Genomic DNA, 11,688 nt, shown 5'->3' with positions numbered 1-11,688 from the left:
AGGTAGGACTTCAAATAAAATCCTTTTGGTCTGGCAGTAGAATGCATCTTTTTTTAGATCTGAAGATCCACTGTATATGTAGATTGACCACCATTGGGAAGAAGGTGAGAGGGATTGGATGGGATTGGGAGTCCTCACTGAACTTGCACTGAGTAGTGGCAGTTTATTATGCTAGGACTCAATCCCCTCCTTAATTCACCCATGTTTTGATACACAGGGGCACACCCAAAACCATGTCTGGAAGAGATTGTTCTCACCCTCTTTCTATCAAGAAGGGCAACAGCTATGACTCCTCCTACTGTCCTCAGAATCTTTCTTTTATTGACTGTCATTTTTTCCCAGCTAGACAATGTGATCCCAATCTTTCACTCAAATTTCACCATGTCCCTATAGTAGTGTTCAAGAGAAACCAGACACACTGGGCTCTACCCAGAAGGTGGAATATAAATGTCCTTGATGTAAGTCATGAGGCATTTTGGGTCATAGAGGGCAGCATAGATCCAATCTACTAAACTTATTTTTTTTAAGAATTTCACCTATTATATTGTAACACATGTAAAATGTATGGGATTGCCTGTCATCGGGGGGAGGGAGTAGAGGAAGGGGGGAATAATTTGGAAAAATGAATACAAGGGATAATATTATTTAAAAATATATAATAAAAAATTATTTAAAAAAAAAAAAAAAAAAAGAATTTCACCTATTTCTTTGGGAACTAACTCACCTTTATAGTGCTGAGTGTACCAAACTCCCCTTCTTACCTATCTAAAAAGAGATAAAATACAACCCATCTGGAGGACCTGATTTGGCTTTGCAAAGTAAGTCTTCTGTAAACTCATGGCAATGAAACCACCATGAAGATCTCAGATTTGGCTCCATTGTGACTACAACCTCAACAGACATTGTTCCATTGACTCACCAGGTTATAGTTTAAACTTATTCAAGATTCTTAGCGGCCAAAGCCTTTCTATTCTCTAACCCCCTCCGTGAAGAAAATCACATTATGGAATGTACAAACAAGCTAAAACCAAAGTTTTCTTATCCCCTGCTGTCAGTTCCCAATTTCCCAGCCTTATCTCTTCCTTTGTTTCCTCCCCCCCATAGCCTTGAGGTCAGCAGAATCTAATACATCTTCTAACATAACCTCTAGGTCCTTGTTCCTATCAGCAGCATTGTCTCCTTTTAGTTCTGCTGTTCGTTTATTTATCTTTTAATGTTTTCCCCAATTACATGTAAAAACAATTTTTGACACTTGTTTTTTGTAACATTTTGAGTTCCAAATTCTCTTCTTCTCTCCCTCTCCTCTCCACTCCCTAAGAATGCTTGATATAGCTATATGTGTATAATCACACAAAATACATTTCTATATTAATCATCTTGTGGAAGAAAACATAAATAAAAAACACTCATCAAAAAAAAAGTTTAAAAAAAAGTTTCAATTTGCATTCAAACTACATAGGTTCTTTTTCCAGAAGTGGGTAGCAATTTTGGACTTTATACTAATTACTTCAGAATTGTCCTAAATATTTGCATTGCTGAGAATTGCTAAGTTATTCACAATTGATCACTGTATAACATTGTTATTACTGTATATACTGTTCTCCTAGATTTTCTCACTTCACTTTGTATCAGTTCATGCAATTCTTTCCAGGTTTTTCTGGGCCTACTTGTGATTCAGATTTTTTTTTAAGCACATTAGCAATGATCAGAAAATGCTTCCTCTCCTATAAGCACTCACAAGGCTAGTCCCTTTAAATCAGTGAAAGTTCAACCACAACAGCTAGTAGAGCAATGATTCTAAAGATGTCATCTTTTCACCTGAGGATGGGTGACCTCTGAATCATCTTTCCCTGACTTCACTTACAAAAATCCATTCACTTATAAGAATCCTCCTACAGGTCCATTCCTATTGCCAATTGTTGTGAAATAGGGATGACTTAAGCTGGTGGTTTCAATTCAGGGTTGCAACAAAAATGCAAACAAAGGTTGCAAACAAAGATGTTTATAGACAATAGTTAACAAAAGAAAATTCACTTAGGCATACCATAAAAAGGATATTCAGCAAAAATGTAGTTCTGATTCCGGTAGATATATTTCCCTTTAGAGTTATGCTGGCTCACAAAGCATTGGGACAACCATCAAGTCTAAAGGGCACTGAGTCCTCATTGGGTTGTCCAGGTAACCATCAGATAGCCAAGTCATTGACTCAGGCTCTAGTCCTCAAGATCAATCAAGTACAGCTTTCTCTTGTAAGGAAAATGTAGCTCACATTGTAGAACGTAATAAATCTTACTGCTACCACAATTTAGTGATGGGGGAGGAGTATATCATTCCAACTGTTTTCCAATTCACAGTTCCCTACATTAATGTGTCTGTTCCTCACCCCCTAAAAAAAAAGCCTTCCAAACTTGTTATTTTCTTTTTTGGTCATCTTTGTCAATCTGAAGGGCGTAAAGTAGAAGCTCAGAGCTGTTTTCATGTGCATTTCTGTTTTCTTAGTGAATTAGAGCATCTTCAGGTATGGTTGCTAATTACTTGCATTTCTTTATTTGAAAATTTGCTGTTCGTATCCTTTGACAATCTATTGAGGTTGCCCACTTTCCATACCTAAACCTACAGAAAAATAAAATCTCATTTCACTGACTAATAGGCATGGGAGCGTAATATATAATCTACTCACCAGTTAGAACTATATTCAAGCTACCAGCTAACAGCCAAAGCCTATCTGCTACTCTTTGAATAATTCTGAAAGGTGCTCACTGCCCACCAGAGGGCACTCCTCCTTCAAACTCTTGGGTTACTCCTCTTCTACCATTCCCTAGCTCAACACTGCTTCTAGTGGGTTCGTTGGGCATTAACCCTGGGATAAGAGAAACCAAAGGTTAATGAAAATAGATAATGAAATTTCTTCCCATCCGTGTTCACAAATCTATCCATGAACCCCAGGTTAAGAAACTTTGATATATGAAATATATCTGGGGATTATTAAAGATAGAAATCTTTATGATTCTTGGATGGGAAATTTCCTGTTATTTGTTGATACATCATGATTTTCTGTAGCTTTATTAAACACTGTCATGTTAAAAAAAAAAAAAAAAAAAAAAAAAAAAAAAAAGCAAAGAAAATGCCAAACATTTTTCTCTCAGAGTTCTTCATTAACTTTTTTTTTTTATTCATTTTTCCAAATTATCCCCTCCCTCCATGCACTCCCTCCCCCCGATGACAGGTAATCCCATACATTTTACATGTGTTACAATAAAACCTAGATACAATATATGTGTGTAAATCCCATTTTCTTGTTGCACATTAAGTATTAGATTCCGAAGGTATAAGTAACCTGGGTAGATAGACAGTAGTGCTAACAGTTTACATTCACTTCCCAGTGTTCCTTCTCTGAGTGTAGTTGTTTCTGTCCATCATTGATCAACTGGAAGTGAGTTGGATCTTCTTTATGTTGAAGATATCCACTTCCATCAGACTACCTCTTCATACAGCATTGAAGTGTACAGTGATCTTCTGGTTCTGTTCTTTTCACTCAGCATCAGTTGATGTAAGTCTCTCCAAGCCTCTCTGTATTCCTCCTGCTGGTCATTTCTTACAGAGCAATAATATTCCATAACATTCATATACCACAATTTACCCAACCATTCTCCAACTGATGGACATCCATTCAACTTCCAGTTTCTAGCTACAACAAAAAGAGCTGCCACAAACATTTTGGCACATACAGGTTCGTTTCCGCTCTTTAGTATTTCTTTGGGATATAATCCCAATAACAGCAATGCTGGGTCAAAGGGTATGCACAGTTTGATAACTTTTTGGGCATAGTTCCAAATTGCTCTCCAGAATGGCTGGATTCTTTCACAACTCCACCAACAACTTCATTAACTTTTCTCTAAACCTCCTTCTGGTTACCCTTCCTTTTTTTTTTTTTATTTTTTTTTATTTTTTTTTTTTTTTGGATGCCTGGGGAGCAGTCCCACATCACCTTCTCCTATAGGTAATAGAAGAGACTAATCAAGTGAGTTGAGTGCCAAAGACTCCTCTTGGGATCATGCACTATAAACACAGGAAAGTAAGACAAGGACAAGAAGAAAGGAGAGTTGGGGGTTTTAAATGGTCTCCCAACTTCTTGTCATCTGCTGACGCTTCCAGGACTATTCTTGCTCTCAATACAATTTGGATTCACCTCCATGCACATTAGTTCCCACTTATCTGCTTTCCAGGTGCCCATCCTCCACCCCTAGTTCCCACAAATGTGAAAACAAGCACGCATCAGAAGGCACTCAGAAAATTAAGAGCTCCTGGTCTGACTAACATCTCTTTCTCTGCCCCACTGTGTAAAGGGCTGTTAGACAGTTTCTGGAGAGATACAGAAAGTTGTTTCCCCAAAGGAACCTCACAGCAGCTACATGATGAGGAAGAGTCCAAATCTCAAGCGCAAAGAGGAAGGAGACAAATATCAAGTTTCTTTTTTTATTATTATTATTTTTAAAGCTTTTTTTAATTTTCAAAACATATACATGGATAATTTTTCAACATTGACCCTTTCATAGCCTCGTATTTCAGATTTTCTCCTTTCCCCCCCCCCATCCTCTTCCTTAGATGGCAAGCAATCTAATATATATTATACATGTTAAAATATATACTAAATCCAATATGTGCAAACATTTATACAATTCTCTTGCTGCACAAGAAAAATTAGATCAAAAAGTCAGAAAACAAAATGCAAGCAAACAACAACAAAAAGAATGAGAATGTTATATTGTGATCTACATTCAGTTCCCATAGTCCTCAAAATATCAAGTTTCAAATCATAAAATAGCAGCTTTGTCACATCTCTGTCCTCTGCAGTTCTTGCTACTCTACATCAAATAATAACTCCTATTTTACTCCCCAAGGGACTGGAAAATGGCAACAGTTAGACTAACTCCTAATGAGAAGGAAGGAGAAGTAGGTCTCAACCATGCTATCACTGAAGAGCAAATAAGATTCTATTAGGACGATCACCTGGCTTGAGACATTTTGCCATGAGCGCCTATTAGGCACAAATGAAACATGGATTCTATAAAACTGTATGCACACAACAACTCATTATTCAAGCCACAATCTAGAAACACCTCTGCTTCTAAATCCTTCCTTGAGCAGAGATACTTGGCTTGAGGATAATCCCCTTACTGGAAAGCTTAAGATGCTTAGGTTTTTGCTGGAAGGGAATCAAACTCCCTATGCCAAGCCCCTCCAAAGACATAGAACCTTCCTTTGCATCTCCAGGCAAACTTTCATTTTGCAATTAATATTTCAGAATGAGTGGATTCTTTCACTCCTAAAACCTGTGGCTGATTTAAAGAGGATTCATAACAACTCTCTTATAGTCACTAGACCATCAGGAATCTAGACCACTCAAATAGCATCAATAAAACCCCTGAAGGAATTGCTAATCTGTCTTTACTGACACAGATGTTGCTTGTGAATTAGGAATGAAATAAATCAGAGGCAAGAGGGAAGAGGAGAGAGGTCAGAGAATACAACTGCCTCTCAGTCTCCTTGTATCATTATCATTCTCTCACATGAAGGTTTCTATTCTGCAAGTCAGAATTAGATCCCAAAAGCCACTAGCTAGTTGCCCCTGTAACACTTTAGATTCTTGCATAGTGGATCCTTAGGTCCCTTCAAATAACTCTGCTGGTTGGAAATCATTAGTCTAAATAAACTAAGCCCAACCAACTTTAATGGTATTGTCAAGAAAGAATCAAGAAATCCCAAATCCCATAAAATAAAAGTTTGTATCTCCTCAGATTCAAGACATTTTTATCAATCACATAGTAAGTGCTCAAAAATATTAACTGAATTTATGAATTAATTAGCATCTAAGAAGTTCCTTCTTGCATCCAGTTCCCCACTCTTCATTCCCTTTCACCTAGGTGGTGTCCTGCTCCACCTATTCCTAGAAACCCAACCCTTCAACCTTATCCTACTATAAAATTGGCAGCCTAAAGTAGAGAGAAATGACTTATCTTTTTACTTGTGATTGGTCAGCCCTGAACAAACACTAAGGATGTAGAAACCCATATTCAGTTCCTTCTGGTCCTCAGACAGGGCTCAAATAAGGTTGGGTGGTTAGTTTAATGGGATGTGGGCACAGAAAATAAATGTTGACTTTTCTTATTTTCTAAACAAGGAAAGATATGTCTCTTCTATCTTGCCTTACCTCTCCCCACAAGTCTTAATTTTCCTTCCTCAGCTCCTGGCAGGCAACAGGCTGAAAAGGTATGGGGGAGAAGAGGGGAGGAGAGAAGAAGAGAGAGAGTGAGAGAATTAATGACATATTCAAGGGAAAATAAAAAACAAAGCTCCCTTATTCACATCTCCCTCTCCTATAGAAGAGAAGGAAGAACTAGTATAAAGTAGGAAAGTCAGGTTAGGTATTTGCTCACAGTTTGGGGATGCATTGGAGTGAATGAAGATGGACTGGATCAGAAAGAAAATTTCCTCAGTTTATAGACATGGAGGCTCTGAGGTGCAGAATCACTTTACATAGATAGATGACATGTTAGGCAGGAATACCAGAGCCAAACGAGGGACAGAACATAACACAGGAAATTAGTGGCAGAGTTCTTTTTCCAAATCTTCTACTCTCTCCACTGCATCCAAGCTGCAAGACTGGAGTTTAGTAGTTATTGGTTCTTTGTTCTCGAGGAAGATCATGACATCAGGAAAGTGATGTCATGACATGCAAGTGAATTAGATTGAAGTGAGATAGGGCTGTGACTCACTATCTCACTTTCTCCTCCAGAGCCATTTGGATCCAGTGGCCAGATATACACCAGGATCATGGAGATGGCCCTAGGTACTAATTTTCTGGGAGCCCAAAAAATACAGTGCTTTCCATGTAAAGACACTTGATAAATTCTGGATAATTGATTAGAAATTTTCCTCCATGAGAAAGATTGATTAGGATTCTTCCTCCAAGGCAAAGATTGATTAGGAATTTTTTCTCAGTGACGAAAGAGAGGTATACTCTCCAGGAATCTTCCATGACAAAGTGACAATTACCCCCAAGTCTTTCTGAACTGATAACTATCAGATAATTAATAATTTTGTGTGTCCAGACCTCCATCCTATGTCTCATCACCCAGCCCCAGACTTTCAAAAACACTCAAGGATAAGGAGATGAAATGTGTCCTCAGGTCAACTTTCAAAACCAGTTTTTTCAAAGGAGAGATCTCCAGGATAGAAGGCACCAGGACAAGATAAACAGAAGAGCCAGCAAGGAGAAACTCCTGGCTTTAACTAAATTATTCTTGCTAACTAGGTGCTAAGCTTTATTATTTTTGAAGACATGTATGAAGGATCTAGGAACATCCACTCTACCTAGTTTCCAGACACATCATACTGTAACATCTATTAGTGATTAAAAATTGTTGTAGATAGCATAGCAAATCTATTTATTTACTGGGAGAGTGAGGAGTGGCTCACCATGGCAAAAAATCAGCAGAAGTAAGGGAAGAACCTAAAAAAGTTTTGGGAGACTAGTCTGGAGACTATATCTCCACAGAGCTTTATAAATGCCCAGCCAAAGGATCTTCCAATAAACATCTTTTTAAAATGCAAATACTGCAGGGAGGGGTCACACTTTAAGTTACAATATAAAATTTTAATTAAAATGAGTCAACTTTATGAAGGGGAGGTCAATTTAGAGATGGGAGGGAAGTGATTAGACGAATAATTGAAGGGACCGATATTATCCAGGATGGTTCATCTAGGTTCACCTAGAGTGCCCACTCTAAGGAGGCTGGCCACCACCCCTAGTAGATAACTCATTGATGGCTAATGACATTTGTAGCCAATCATCAGCCATCAGTCTTATCCGATGATATCTGCTTAATATTTTTATTTTTCCCTAGTTCCATGAAAAACAATTTTTTACATTTTTTTAAATTTTGAGTTACACATTCTTTCTCTTCTTCCCTACCCTCACCCTCCTTAAAGAAGGTTCAAACCAGCCACCATTCTCACCTAGCCAATCACTCCTGTCTCAAGACCCATACCCTGATTTCTATTCTAATCCTACATTACAAAAACTTCAAGGATATCCTAACTACCACTTACATAGTACTGTCCTACCCACAAAATAAATACAGACACACCCAGATAGGTCCAAATTCAACAATTATTTAACAATTCAAAAGTAAGAATAAAGGGGAACTAGCACTCCCAGAATAAAAATTATGCTATAGGAAGCAATAATCATAAAAACTAATTGGTTCTGATCAAGAAACAAAGTGGAATCAGTGAAATGGACAAGATAAGGAATAGAAACAACTGCACATAATAACCCAGAGTTCAATAAACATATATTACTTGGGGAAGAACTCCCTCTTCTATAAGAACTGCTAGGAAAACTGGAAAGCAGTTTAGAAGAAATTAGGTTCGATACATGTTACACCATATATAACAAAAAAACTAAAAGTGGATATTCAATCTGAATATAAAAGGTCAAAAAAATATTTCTTTTTTAAATACACATTGCAATTTTCCTTATCGAGCTTCGATATAAAACCCATTGGCATAAGAAATTAAGTGGGAATGGGAGGGGGAATTTGCAGAAGCCAGAGATGAAACAGAAAAAGTTTAGAAACTCAAAAAAGCATAAGACTTATGTATTATATTATATCAACATATTTTATAAATACTGTAAACACCCCATAAGAGAAAAAAATTCAAACTTCTTCTCTGGTACAAAGGGAAGGCCAAAAAAATTTACATGGATTTTCCAAATCATGGGATGCCATGCTCCTGACTCCCTTGATGTGGAAAGGATGAATGGAGAAGAAAATCTGCTCAGGTGGCCTTCAAAGCTACAGCAAGAGACAAGTTCTTAAGCAAGCAAAGAATAAAGGAAATCACAAAAGATAATGTAGATTATTTCTGATCATGTGACTTTGAAAAGTTTTTCATAAAGAAAATCTACTAAGATGGGAATCTGAGAAGTGGGGAAAATCTTTGCATCAAATATTAATGTTAAGGGACTGATATGCAAGAGAGAGACTGATATGCAGAGAGATAGAGAGAGATGATCTATAGATATAGTCAAAAGCAAAGTGAAATAAGCAGAACTAGAAAAATAATAGGCATAATGGCAACAATATAAATGGAAAAAACCAACCACAAATCCTGAATGATGTGTATTTAAGCCTAATCCAAAGAAGAAATGAGAAAATATAGGTTGCCATTTTATGCAACCTTACAGAGGCGCGGGTGGGAGGTATAGATATGGAACATTTATGCAACAGATTCAATTGCTGCTGTCAGTTGTGGGGAACTGCTTTTTTCCCTCTCTCATTTTAATATTTTATTACAAAGGATGGCTTTCTGGATATTATAGAGGAGAGATATGTTAACAAAGAAAGATAATGTAAAGACAAAAAGCATTTTTAAAAATTTCTTTAAATATACTGATATTGGGAAGGAAAACTTCTAGGCAAAGTATCAGTAGTATTTAAGAAGGCTAAAACTCCTTCATTGAGGGAAATCAAGGAACGTTTTTACAATGGGTATTAGCTATGTAAGAAAGTTAAAGTGGTGAAATAAATAAAATGTGTGGAATCATGAAGATTCCTTTTCCCAAGTTCAAATTTGAGCTCAGATTCTTACTAGTTGTGTGATCCTGGGCAAGTCACTTAGTCCTGTTGACCTCAGTTTCCTCATCTTTTAAAATGAGTAGCAAATTAAAAACTTAGCAAACTGTGCACACTCCTTGACCCAGCAGTTTTTTTTGTTTGTTTGTTTGTTTTTTTAATATCTTTTTTTTATTTAGAATTTTTTTTCACAGTATATATGCATGAGTAATTTTTTTATAATATTATCCCTTGTATTCATTTTTCCAAATTATCCCCCCTCCCTCCACTCCCTCCCTCTGATGTCAGACAATCCCATACATTTTACATGTGTTACAATATAACCTAGATACAATATATGTGTGTAAATACCATTTTCTTGTTGCATATTAAGTATTAGCTTCCGAAGGTATAAGTAACCTGGGTAGATAGACAGTAGTGCTAACAATTTACATTCACTTCCCAGTGTTCCTTCTCTGGGTGTAGTTATTTCTGTCCATCATTGATCAACTGGAAGTGAGTTGGATCTTCTTTATGTTGAAGATATCCACTTCCATCAGAATATATCTTCATACAGCATTGAAGTGTACAGCAATCTTCTGGTTCTGCTCATTTCACTCAGCATCAGTTGATGTAAGTCTCTCTAAGCCTCTCTGTATTCCTCCTGGACCCACCAGTATTTCTACTGGGCTTATATCCCAAAGAGATATTAAAGGAGGGAAAGGGTCCCACATGCACAAAACCGTTTGTGGCAGCTCTTTTTGTAGTGGCTAGAAACTCGAAGCTGAGTGGTTGCCCATCAATTGGAGAATGGCTGAATAAATTATGGTATATGAATGTTATAGAATGTTATTGTTCTGTAAGAAATGATCAACAGGATGATTTCAGAGAGGCCTAGGGAGACTTACATGAACTGATGCTAAGTGAGATGAACAGAATCAGGAGGTAATTATACATGACATCACGAAGACTATACGATGATCAATTCTGATGGATGTGGCTCTCTTTAACAATGAGATGATTCAAACCAGTTCCAATTTTCAGTGATGAAGAAAGTCATATACACCCAGAGAGAAGCTTGGAGACCACGACAAAGCATGTTCACGCTTTTTGTTGGTGTTTGTTTGCATTTTGTTTTCCTTCTCAGGTTTTTTTTTTCTTTCTAGATCCGATTTTTCTTGTGCAGTAAGATAAACGTATAAATATGAATACATATATTAGATTTAACATAGATTTTAACATATTTAACATGTATTGGGCTACCTGCCATCTAGATGAGGGAGTGGGGAGAAGGAGGGAAACATTTGAAACAGAAAGTTTTGCAAGAGTCAATGTTATGTATTGGTCAATCTGCCATCTGGGGGAAGGTGGGGGGCGGGGGGGGGGAGAAGGGGAAAAGTTGGAATAAAAGGTTTTGCAATTGTCAATGCTGAAAAATTACCTATGCATAAAATTTTTGTAAAAATTAATTAATTAATTTAAATTTTTTAAAAAGTCAATGTTGAAAAATTACCTATGCATATGTTTTATAAATAAAAAGCTTTACTAAAATAAAATAAGAGTAACAAACCACTCTTTGCCAAGTACCTTTGCCAAGAAACCCTAAATGGGTTTCCAAAGAGTTGAACAAGACAGAATCACTGCAAGGTTAAACCTTGAAGGGAGAACTTCAAAGATGGATAGTAAGGGTAAAAGTTGATCACATGCCACAGAGCTAGAAAAGAAAAAGATGAGTTTTACAAGTTGGCAAGAGTGTGAGGTATATAGGTAATAACTGTATTCTCACACTAAAACTGGATAGTTAGATTGAAGCTCTCCAGGATGGTAGGTAGCACTTAGGGTCCTTCACTACTGGCTTCAATCTAACTTTTATATTTTTGTATATATAAATATACTGGTTTAATTGTAGCATACTTGGAGGAGGTGAGGAAGATAAAAGGGGAAAACAAGAATAAGATGTTCAGAAGAGAACAGAAGTATAATTTACCAGGAATCAAAAGTGGACAGTAATGAATATAATCCTTTCTATTATTATATATGCTTTCCTAAAAAGGAAATTTATCATCAC

Source organism: Sminthopsis crassicaudata, chromosome 5 (genome assembly GCF_048593235.1).
Source record: "Sminthopsis crassicaudata isolate SCR6 chromosome 5, ASM4859323v1, whole genome shotgun sequence".
Classification (NCBI taxonomy): Eukaryota; Metazoa; Chordata; class Mammalia; order Dasyuromorphia; family Dasyuridae; genus Sminthopsis; species Sminthopsis crassicaudata.
This window is presented reverse-complemented; position numbering follows the sequence as displayed.